General features: G+C 36.9%; 1 protein-coding gene across 10 annotated transcripts in view; it reads left to right on the top strand.

Moving 5' to 3' along the window:
- Window positions 1-12,761, top strand: part of ARFIP1 (ADP ribosylation factor interacting protein 1) — a 132,914-nt gene that overhangs the window by 1,747 nt on the left and 118,406 nt on the right. For 4 of the 10 annotated variants that reach the window (XM_057302185.2, XM_055111923.2, XM_055111922.2 and 1 more), the window contains exon 2: window positions 9,235-9,351. The exons of the other annotated variants lie outside the window; for them this stretch is intronic. The gene's annotated coding sequence lies outside the window, so the exon portion shown is untranslated. The remainder of the gene's footprint in view (window positions 1-9,234; window positions 9,352-12,761) is intronic. 10 annotated transcript variants of the gene reach the window in all.

Consider the following 12,761-nt stretch of genomic DNA (forward strand, 5'->3'; position numbering starts at 1 on the left):
ACCGCGCCCGGCCGAATTGGCCATTTCATTGCTGTTCTCTCAGAGCGGCTACAGATTACTATATTTTACTGCTGTCTTAATTCTGCTTTTCTTTCGTTTGTCCTGTGGTGTTTTTTGTTTTGTTTTCCTTGCTTAGCATGACCCACGTCTTCTCCCGACTACCAAGTCTAACACACTTTTATCTGAGAAAAGAGAAAAGATTTCTAATGTATTTTGTGGATTAAATCCCTGCCTCAGTTACTTTAGTTTCTTTCCAAATTGATAAACTGGTTTTCCTTGGATTATGATTTGCCTTAATCCTGGATGATGACTTGGGGTTCATGGCCTAAGGGTCAACAACTTTCAGGGGTCTTCCTCATTCCCACCCCTGAAATTATATGCAGTTTTGTTTGAGTGAATTTTTTTCCCTCCTGGGGAAAGTGTCCATTGTTTTTATCAAATTCTCAAAGGAGATATACAGCCTCTTGATAGATTAAAACCACCACTTAGGCAGTGTCTTGTTGAAGTTAGTGAAAACAGGTTTTGTGTGTGTATGTGTGTGTGTGTGTTTTCCACTTAGGCAGTATCTTGTTGAAGTTAGTGAAAACAGGTGTGTGTGTGTGTGTGTGTGCTTTCCCAAACTGTGCAAAGGAGATATATAGCCTCTTGATAGATTAAAACCACTACTTAGGCAGTGTCTTGTTGAAGTTAGTGAAAACAGGTAGGGGTGTGTGTGTGTGTGTGTGTGTGTGTGTGTGTGTGTTTTCCCAAACTGTAAATTGTTTGCTTTGGGACCAAGGAAAGGAGAATGCAGGGATTCTTCTAGTTTGATATTGAAATCTCTCCTTTAAAACATTAGTGTTTCTAAATTCCTTCCTAGACTTACAGAAGGAAATGAGGCTGCCCACTTTATTTCCTGATTTGTGGTTTTGAGGTTTCTTTTTAGGGATAGCTGTTTGTGGTCCATGCTCTGGAGATCCAGTGGATTTACAGACTGATGCGCCTATCTTTGATATGTATTAAATATCACCAACCAACTAGGCACAGTTCAGAGTAAAAAATTTAAATTCTAGTTGTATTTTGCTTTCATTTTCTTAATTTTTTTTGTTTGAGGCATGTACCTTAGGATTTGATTTGGCTTTGCTAGGAAGAACAAACAGATGTTTCAGTGGTGTGGTCCTTTGGAATGTTGTTGCTTGTCTTGACATCCCCTTTCCCTCCATTCTGTATGAGATATTTTAATGATTGTTTCTCTCTTGTGAATATGTTAGTATCCTTCCAAGCTTAATGTAAGTTTTAGAGTACATATTTGAACTTACTGATTCGGTTGTGAATTATTTGTTGATTGAGGGTTGCAGTTCTAAAGGTCTGATACTTTTTTTTTAGAATGTTAACTTGAAGACACCTATACAGCTCATCATAGTCTATCATGAGTATCCAGTTTCTTCTGCTCACAAAATAAGTTTTCCTCTGTCTAGCAACCTCACTTGGGGGAGCAGTCAACATAAGTTTATAGAGAATAGCGTATGCTAGGCTGGGCACGGTGCCTCACACCTGTAATCCCAACACTTTGGGAGGCTGTGGCGGGTGGATCACTTAATGTCAGGAGTTCAAAACCAGCCTGGCCAACATGGTGAAACCCCATCTCTCCTAAAAATAAAAAAATTAGCCGGGTGTGTGTTGCATGCCTGTAGTCCCAGCTACTTGGGAGGGGCTGAGGCAGGAGAATCGCTTGAACCCAGGAGGCGGAGGCTGCAGTAAGCCAAGATCCCACCACTTCACTCCAGCCTGGCCAACAGAGTGAGACTCCATCTCAAAAACAACATCAACAACAGACTAGCTTATGCTAAATTAGTTTCCTTTTAAGGTAATGACAAATTCGGAAGATAGTTTATATCTAACACTGTAACAGTTACATTTATTTGCTTACCATGTGCGTTAAGCTAAGTGCTTTACATTATTATCTCAAATGATAACCTTATAAAGTGGCTAAAGTCCTCATTTCTATAGGTAAAGAAAATAAAGCTGAATGATTAACTGAAGCTAAAGTAGTCTGCTCAGAATTGCACTGGTGGAGCCAGTGCATGGCTCCACCTACGTTGTCTGACTCTAGACTACTACTGTAGACAACTTCTACCATGCGTCCATTATGTCCTTTTTGAAATGAGTTGGAGATATATCACCTGATTTTCTATCAGGTGTTGAGAAAAGGTTGTTTCCTTTCTTAATCTTCAGTGGATGAACATCTGGTTGAATATCATACTGAGAAGTTTGACAAAAAGAAGTGAATTTGGAGGAGGCAGTTGGTAGGGGTTTCCTATGGGGATGGATATAAGTCTCTGGTGTGTGTGTGTGTGTGTGTGTTAGAACACACACACCTACTTGAAATAAAGAATTGTAAGTATTATAAATTCTTGAAATGAAGATTCAAATAATAAGCAGATGGTGTGTGTGTATATGAGGAGGGGAAAATGTGAAAATGAAGATTATAAGTAATAAACTGGGCATTGTAAGAGTCTGGAAGTATAAATAAATTTTAGAATAATACATTTGGGATGGAAAGAATAAATTCAGAATGGAAGAAGGAGTAAATTAAACAGGAAACTTTAATATGGTTATGGATGAAAAACTAAAATATTTGTACAGAATGGAAAGTGAGTTGTTCCACTTAATATGGAAGTTGATGACTTAGGACCATGACAATCTAAAAGTCAGATATGTAGCACTACTTCTGGATGTATGAAAAAGACTATTGGCCTGAAAATAATTTTGTTTTCCTTGATCTTTACTAGCTTTTGGCAGTCATGGAAGCTGCCGAATGGCTCTTGCAGATTAACAGATATTCTTTATGAGACAAAAGTATTTATTTTCTTTTTCTTTTTCCTTTATTCCTATTCTCCTCCTTCTCCCATCTCTCATTCCATTCTCCTCCATTCCTTCTAAGCCTTTGTCTTAGGATGGGCATAGGCAGGTGTTGCTCAAACCTTTAGTTGTTCCTGAAAAAGGAATATAAAGTCTCTTTATGAAATACACTTTTTTCCCTTAATGAACATACTTATTTAAGTGAATGCTGTTCTTCAGAGTAGGCAATCTGCTTTGAAATCTTCTTCTAGTATGACTGTCGGTTCAGATTGAGACATACAAAAATGAAGTTCTTGCCTGGCTTCGTCACTTCGTGACCTCAGTCACCAGAATCTGAATAACTTTGGGTATTTGGAAAAAATCAGATCCTCTCTTGAAAGACAAAGATTTGGGGATCTGAAGGTAGTTGCAAAACAGGCAATTGCTCAAATCTTTTGTGAAAATATGGCAGTGTCTTTACCATGTTCTCACCTAAGATAAGAATTTATATTTTATTTTTGTATATCTGTGATAGCATTGGACTAGCAGCTCCTTGATGTTGAAGCTTGAGCCTCATTGGTCCCTGGGGAACAGTGACATACTGCCTTTGGAACAGGATCATAAAAGCAGCAGAGTTAGTGGTAAGCCCTAAATCTTCCAGAGGAGGGAGTCAGTTCGCCAACTCCAGTTTCTGCTAGCCTGAGATACTCATCATGGCACACATAAAAAATGATTATAATTGTATGGCAGACTAGAGCCAGGCCCTCCCTGGTTCCTTGGAAGCTGTGGAGTGGGGGAATGGGTCACAATTTCAGCACATCTGTAATCCATTCTTGGCACACTGTTTGGAAGTCTTTGCCCTAGAGAAAAGGAATATGTTACTCTGTTTAATACCTTCTGTTTGTTTAGCATGTAATAATTTACAAAGCACTTTCACATACATCCTCATTTTATTTTTACTCCAGCCATACCAAATAGGTAGAGCAGATAACATCACCACATTAGAAATAAAGAAATTGAGATTTAGGTAAAGTGCTTTGTCCAGGGTCACATACCTAAAAAGGGATGGATCAGGAATTTATACCCTCAGTGGAAAGAGCCCCTGGATTTAAGCCCGTGATCTGTAATCTCTAAAATGGCCAGGACCTTATCTGTTTTGTTTCAGTGCTATATGTTGCCCAGGCTGGTCTTGAACTCCTGGGCTCAAGCGATCTTCCCGCCTTGGCTTCCCAAAGTGCTGGGATAACAGGCATGAACCACTGCATCCAGCCTAAGTATTATAAATTCTTGAAATAAAGATTCAAGTAATAAGCAGAAAATGGAAGGATGTTTTTTCTATTCCTCTAATCTCTCCACCCACCACACCTCTCTCCCAGTTAATTTGAAAAGTAGGTATTGGGGAATCAGATGAAATATATGAGAAAGCTGTAAACCTGCACTGTCTAATGCCAGGGACGCTAGCCACATGTAGCTATTTAAGTTAGTTAAAATTAAATACAATAAAAGATTCAGTTCCTCATTGTACCAGCCACATTTCAGTGTCAGTATCATATGTGGCTGGTGGCTACTTTATTGGACAGTGCAAATTTAGAACATTTCCAACAACATTGGCCAGCCCTGATAAAACTTTAAAATGCGACATGGTATGATGTGATACATAATTCCTATGTTGTTGAACCGCGAGTTTAAAAGTCTGCTACCCGTGGTGCCTAGCAGTTTTTGTTTTAGCTGATGAAATGTTATTGCCATGTTCTCTCTCAGCTTTTTGTTTTAACTAAATCCAGATGGTCAAAGTCTAAGTCTAATGTTTTTCTTGGATATTTGGGGATTATTGTTAGCTGCTTTTCTAAGATAAAGATGTCAGCTTCATTAAGGGCATGAGTGTTTTCTGTCTGCTTTGAGCTGTAGATCTATATGTCTTGCTGTCTTGTTGACATCCTTTCTTGAATATCTTAAAGGTATCTCAAATCCAGTATGTCTAAAATGAAACTGATTTCCCCTTCCCTCCCTACAAAACTGCACAACGTTGGTTCTTTCTTTGTTCCTTTTTTCAGTGAATGACACAATTATCTTTTCATTGTAAAATTCAGAAAACTAGAAGTGATCCTTAATTCCCTCTCCCTGAGAGATCCAATGATTGAACAAGTTTTTAAAATCTTACTTTCTACATGACTCTTGAATTTTTCTATTTCTTCCTGTTTCCACTACTGCCACTTCATCTTGCCTGAAAGTTTTACAATAGCCTCCATTCTTATCTGTCCTCTCTAATTCATTACCCATCTTGAAGGCACAGTGATTTATTTTGAAACACACATTGGATTATCACTCTCCTTCTTCCTCCCCCAGTGCTTTTATGGCTTTCCATTGCTTCTAGGATCAAAATAAAACTGCTTAACAGCGTTTAGCTCTCCAGACTCATCTTGTACCACGTTCTGCATAACTCTCCAGTTCAACCATGCTGGTCTTCTTTAGTCCTTTATATGCACCTTGCTCCCTGCCATTTTTGCAAGGCTTTTGTACATGCTTTTCTCTCTGTCTGGACCATTCTTTCTTTACTTTCATTTCATTTCACTTGTTAGTTCCTAGTCATCCTTCACACCTCAGCTGAAGTTTTGCATCCTTAGAGAATATGCTAACTTCCCACATTAAGGTAATAGCATCATACATTTCCCGCAGTTTGCAATTTACATTTATTCATGTGACTGTAAGATTTTCTTTCTGTTCAGTGGCCTATAAACTTCATGAAGGTAAGGTCCATATCTTGTTTTCTTTTTTGGCTCATTTTTGAATCCCTAGAACCTAGCTCAGTACCTGACACCTAAATTTGACTCATTAAATTTCCAAGTTAATGGTATTAAGGATTTCAGTTCATCGAGTTTTGTAATACAAGAATTTGAATATGAATTTTTATAAAAATAGTGTTAAAATGGTAGTACAGTTTGAACATTCCTAATCCAAAAACTTGAAATCCAAAATGCTGCAAAATTAAAAACTTTTTTGAGCCCAACATGATGCTACAAGTACATAATTCTACACCCAACTTTATGTGATGAATCAAAGTCAGAATGCAGGTGTACAACAGTTTCCCCAAGAGAAAAAAGACCTGCCTAGCCCCCTTCAGCTGCCATATATCTTTTCCTCACACAGCCAGATACACCTACGCAAGCATGCCCACAAAGGGCAATACAATGCCATGTGTATGTGTAAGAAATGATTGGTGATACGTAGCATATAAATTCAGAGACGGGAATGATGGTGATGTCAAACAACCACAGACTGTCCACATGAGTGGCTGAGATAGTGACACCTTTGCTTTTGGATGGTACAGTGTATACAAACTTTGTTTCATGCAAAAAATTATTAAAAGTATTATATAAAATTACCTTCAAGCTATGTGTATAAGGTGTATATGAAATGTAAATGAATTTTGTGTTTACACTTGGGTCCCTTCCTGAAGATACCTCATTATGCATATGGAAATATTCCAAATGCCAAAAAAATCTGAAATCCAAAACATTTCTAGTCTCAAACATTTTGGAAAAGGGATAATCAACCTGTAATTAAATTTTCAGTTTGACTATTTCTTTCAAGTGTATGGAAATAAATTATTAGGCCGGGCACAGTGGCTCACGCCTGTAATCCCAGCACTTTGGGTGGCCGAGGTGGGTGGATCACTTGAGGTTGGGAGTTCAAGACCAGCCTGGCCAACATGGTGAAACCCTGTCTCTACTAAAAAATATACATATACAGATTAGCTGGGCGTGGTGACCTGCACCTGTAATTCCAGCTACTTGGGAGGTTGAGGTGGAAGATCGTTTGAACCTGGGAGACAGAGGTTGCAGTGAGCCGAGATCGTGCCTCTGCACTCCAGCCTGGGCGACAGCAAGACTCTGTCTCAAAACAAAAAATGTGTTATTAGTAGCTATATAAAATATAGTAATATAGCACAGTATTCTTACACTATTTTGTAATAGACCCTTTTATTTTTGGATGGTTTTAGTTTTACAGAATTACTGTGAAGATAGAATAGAGCTTCCCATACCCACTTTCCCCTATTATAAGATAGGCTGTGCACAGTGGCTCATGCCAGTAATCCTAGCACTTTGGGAGGTCAAGGCAGGTGGATTGCTTCAGCTCAGGAGTTCAAGACCAGCCTGGGCAACATGGTAAAACCCCATCTCTACCAAAAATACAAAAAATTAGCCGGGCATGGTGGTGCCCATCTGTGATCTCAGCTACTTGGGAGGCTGAGGTGGGAGGATTACTTGAGCCCAGGAGGCGGAGGTTGCAGTGAGCAGAGATTATGCCACGGTACTCCATCCTGGATGACAGAGCGAGACTCCATCTCAAAAAAACAAAAACAAAAACATACTACATTAGCATAGTACATTTGTCACAATTAACCAATATTGGCACGTAATTATTAAAGTCCATATTTTATTCAGATTGCCTCACTTTTCCCCAATGTCTTTTTTTTTTTTTTTTTTTTTTTTCTGTTCAAGGATCCCATCTAGGATAGCATATTACCTTTAGTGGTCACGTATCCTCTCGTTTTGACAGTTTCTCAGATTTCCTTGTTTTTGATGACAAGTTGATAGTTTTGAAGATTACTGCCTGGTCAGGTGTTTTGTAGACTGTCCCTCAGTTGGGACTTGTCTGCTATTTTTCTCATTAGACTGGGTGATATGTTTCTAGGAGGAAGATCACAGAAGTAAAGTGCCATTCCCATCACATCATATCAAGAATAGAGACTTTTTTTTTTTTTTTTTTTGAGGTAGAGTCTCACTCTGTTGCCCAGGCTGGAGTGCAGTAACGCAATCTCGGCTCACTGCAACCTCCACCTCCTGGGTTCAAGCGATTTTCCTGTCTCAGCCTCCCAAGTAGCTGGGTCTACAGGTACATGCCACCATGCCCGGCTAATTTTTGTATTTTTAGTAGAGAGAGGTTTCACCATGTTGGCCAGGCTGGTCTTGAACTCCTGACCTCAGGTGATCCACACACCTCAGCCTCCCAAAGTGTTGGGATTACAGGCGTGAGCCACTGTACCTGGCCAAGAATACAAACTATTAATATGACAGTACCATTGATATTAACCTTGACTACTTGGCTTGAGATAATGTTCATCAGTTTTGTCCACTGTAAAGTTACTGTTTTCCCCCTCCTTTTGTATATTGTACTTTTTAGAAGAAAATCTCTCTGTGAAGCACACAATTGGGAATTGGGGAATTATGCTTTACCTCTTTAAGGGTGAAGTGTCTACATAAATTTTTGAAAAATCTTCTATAAGAGTTTTTTGTCTATTCTCCCCTTTCAGTCGTTTATTTATATCAGTCTGACTCATGGATATTTATTTTATACTTAAGGGTAAATCCAGTAGTACTTTATTACTTCGTTGCTCAAATTGTTTCAGCTTTGGCCACTGGGAGCTCTTTTAGTTGGTTCCTGTATTCCTTTGACATACTCCTGTCTTTGTGAGACTTTTGTTCTTGTTTTGTTTGTTTGTTTTTGAGCACTTTTAACTTTCTGGTATTACAAAATGCTCTAGGCTCACCTTGTGTATTACCTACCACAGGCCTAGAATCAGCCTTTTCTCCAAGGAGTACTGATTCCTTCTATTGGAGAATAGTGTTAGAAACCAATATCTGGGCACTATGTTTGCTCATTGCTGTTGGAATGTCATTGCTTCTAGGCCCTCCCAGTGGACAGAGTAAGGAAATATATGTGTGTACACTAACTCATGTATATACACATATCTATAAATATTTCTATATGTCACTATATATATGTTAAGCTATATTTTCAGTTTATTTCCTGTGAGCATTTTTCATTAAAAAAATTACCTGTGAATATTGAAGGGGTTTATTTTACATGGTTTTGGGAATTTAGTAACAAAAAGTAACTCTCCAATTATCCATTGCTAAGGGACAAAAGCAGTTCAGATAATACCAAATAACAGGTAACCTGTTTGATCTTTGAATGAAATCAATTACAACAACAGAGATGACCACCTCTCTTGGTTCTTGGTTGGCTTCACTGCTAATGTTCTGGAACTGAGCCATCTATGAAGAATGAGGCCACAGCATACTGAATAATTTAGAGTTAATTTACAGCTAGTTTTCTTTTCAGAGAGTAATTTAGTTTTGAGAGTCTTATCATTTTACTTCTCATTGGTTTCTCTGTAACACAGTCTGAGTGGGGAAATTAAAAAGACTTCTGCAGACAGTCAGTTTTGTTACCTAAGAGTTGGTTATGGTGGTAGAGATAGGCATAGTTGAAAATCTGTTAGGTTAACTTTTAAATTGTTTCTTATTATGCATATAATTCAGAATTAACTGTATTTTGTCAGGGCTTTCTATTTTTGAATTATCTAGACTGATGTGTTTATCTTTTTTTTTTTTTTTTTTTTTGAGGCAGAGTCTCAATCTGTTGCCCAGGCTGGAGTGTAGTGTCACAGTCTCGGCTCACTGCAACCTCTGCCTCCCGGGTTAAGCGATCCTCCTACCTCAGCTTCCTGAGTCACTGGGACCACAGGTGCGTGCCACCATGCCTGGCTCATTTTTGTTTTTTGTTTTTAGAGAGACGAGGTTTTGCCAGGTTGCCCAGGCTGATCTTGAACTCCTGGGCTTAAGTGATCCACTGGCCTTGGCCTCCCAAAGTGCTGGGATTACAGGCTTGAGCCACCATGCCTGGCCCGATGTGTTTATCTTAATAAGCAACCTGAACTTAATTTATCAATGTGTAGAAGAAATTGTAGGTATTTAGCAAAATAGCTTTTACAGATACCAGATAGTTGTTAATATAAAGACAGAAGAATAATGTAAATTATTCTGTATTATCTTCTTTGGTTATTCTATTTATAAAAATAAATGTAATATACTTTGAACATATTATGTGGTAAGCCATTTCCAGTTCTTTTGCATTGGACAGTAAGGAAAATGATTTGTTTTTCTTCTTGTTAGGAGAACTGTCATCATAGAAAACAAAATCATTTTAAATTGTTTTGACTGAAAAGCTTCTATATTTTGGATATTTTCAACTCTGAACATATAGTTTTAAAATGGAGTCATGTATGGTAACTCAATTTTTTATTGTAAACAAGTCAGTTCAACTTGAAAATTAATATTCAGTTACGAAATCAAAACAAGTCTTTTCCAGGTTTTAAGCAATGTCATCTTGGTATAAGCTCTGTTTTCTGAATATAAACCTATTTTCATTGTAATTTCTAAAAATCCAGTAGGTTTCTGGATTTTGTAAAGACGTAAATGCAGATATAATTGTGCAAATTTCATAGTATTTTATTTTGAGGTGAGAATTTTGTTATAGTTTATAAAAGATATTTTCCTCTTCAGACCTCAAGGCTATTTTGGGACCTACAAATAAGTATGACCACCAGCTGCTTCAATTCTTGCTATTCAAAAGGTTAATAGTCTTTAAGTTAAATATAATGTGATATTATTCAACAGAAAGAATATGTTTTTCCTTTTTAACCTCGAACAAATTCTGTATCTGATGTTTAAAAAGTATTTTTAAAAGTTGTGGTAATATAAAAATGCGTGGAAATTGTGGCTGAAGCATTAAAAATAACTTGCAAAATAAATATATTCTAATGGTAAAGAAAAAACTGATCTTACCATTCTGTTCCTGTTTATCCATGAATGGGAAAAGATGGGCATATTCCAGTAGATTTCATCAAAAGTGAAAGAGATAGAGCCACTTAAAAAAATCTTTGGAATAATAACTCATCTCTGGAATATCAAGTCTAAAGAAACTAAGCAAAATCACTTTAAAACAAGCCCACGTTTTGCTACTTTTTGCTCTCAGTGTTTTCTATTTACCTCCTTTTATTGTCCTGGACTCACCAGTCAGAAGTTCTTGATGCTGTATATCATTATTTATAGTACTTTTCAAACTTTTTTTTACTAAAGTACCTTTAGAAAGAGTAATAACCCTTCAGACATTTCTTTGAAGACTCATATTTTATCATAAAAATTCAGTCAATTTCTTTGAAGACTTATGTGTGTTGTTTTATTCAAGTGAATTTTGCTTTAGATTCTATATTTATTTTAGTGAAAAATAATGTAAATTCATATTCCAGTATGATGTGCCATGTTTATCTTGTCTGCTATGGTTGTATCTGCCCTCCTGTGTCTTGGGCATACCACTTCAGACCACCTGTTATATGAGTACCTGAATTTGAAAAGCTCCCATTATGATTTATGTTCAACAACACTCCTGCCACAGATCCTTTATCATTAGACTTCTGAATCTTTAAACTCAGTGTTGTCATGGAGACTCTGAAGGGGTTTTAGGGATCCTGGCAAATCTAATACCCTCTCTTTCCTGGGTGCTAAGAAGACCTTAAATGCATTTAAGAGTGGTAGAGTATAAAAGTCTCCCTCACTAAAATTTGGGAAAGGATCTTATAAGGTTTTCCTCTGTATAGATTTGGTCTATTCAGTATGTATATATAAAAATGTGATTTTTATAGTAAAATCAAAGCAGCTACAAAGAGTTGGATGGATTTTAAACTTGAGGTGACAAATTCTAATTAATAATTCACTTTGTAGGTCTTTGGTTCTTACACTCTTTTGTTAGCAAATACCTCTGGCTGATTTACAGTAGAACCCCCAGAGATGACTTAACGACATTTTGGCCTCCAATATAACTGGTCTGTGAGGGCTGAACATCAGTGGTGGTTTTGTAATAGTAATTTATCACTCTGTTTTAAAGACAGCTTTCAAAGATAACTGAATTCTTACAAAAATTAGAAAATGTATAACCTGAACAGCACAAATTATATAGGTCATTAACTTCTTAAGTCTTGTTACTCCCATGTATTTTGTTATCAAAGTTATAAACAAGAAGACCTTTAAGAAATAAATATGAAGTGGATCAGAGCACTTAAAGAATGAGCCGAGATAGCACCATCGTACTCCATCCTGGGCAACAAGAGCGAAACTCTGTCTCAAAAAAAAAAAAAAAATTTTATATATATATATGTATATATATATATATATAATATTTAGTACCTATCTCTGTAATTCTCAGAAATTTGATTTATGTTTCTTTATCTGCCTTGAGTTATTTGGTCTTTTCCAGAGCTGAATGATAATGATGTACAGTAGTCTTCCCATAGTCTTGGGGGAGATGTTCCAAGACCCACATACCTGAAACTGTGGATAGTCCCAAACTCCATATGTACTAAGTTTTCTCCTATACATACATACCTATGATAAAGTTTAATTTGTAAATTAGACACAATAAGAGATTAACAACAGTAATAATAAAGTAGAACAATTATAACAACATATTTTCTTAGTCTGTTTGAGTTGCTATAAAGGAATACCTGAGGCGGAGTAATTTCTAAAGAAGAGAGGTTTATTTTCAGACCATGGTTGACAGCTGATAAACTGTGGGAAGCTAAAACATGGATAAGGTGGGGGACCTACTATATTTTCCTCATTGGTGCTGTTTTATACAGGCGGTCAAATGAAAACTCCTATTTCCCAAGAAAGTAAGACAGCAAAAACGAACTGCCTTAACCTTCCATTTTTCCATGTTACTCTTCACTATCTCTACAGGTTCCTTCTTCCTTTATTCTGGCCTCACTGGAAGAGATTTTCTCCTTTTATTTAAAGGGTAATTCCTCTACCTTTGTTCAGAATTTCTTACTGTTTTTAAAAAACTTTTAATCTAATTTTAGACTTGCGGAAGAGCTGCAAAAATAGTAGAGTTCCCTTACATTCCTCACCCCATTTCCCCTAATGCTGACATCTTACATAACCATAATATAATTATTACAAGTAGGAAATGAACATTGATATAATATTATTGATTAAACTATAGCTCTTATTAGAATGAAACCAAATTTTCAACTACTGTCCGTTTTCAGTCCCAGGGTCCTATATAGGAACCCACATTGAATTTAGCAATTTCTCCAT

The sequence above is a fragment of the Pan paniscus genome, chromosome 3 (genome assembly GCF_029289425.2).
Source record: "Pan paniscus chromosome 3, NHGRI_mPanPan1-v2.0_pri, whole genome shotgun sequence".
NCBI classification, from domain to species: Eukaryota; Metazoa; Chordata; class Mammalia; order Primates; family Hominidae; genus Pan; species Pan paniscus.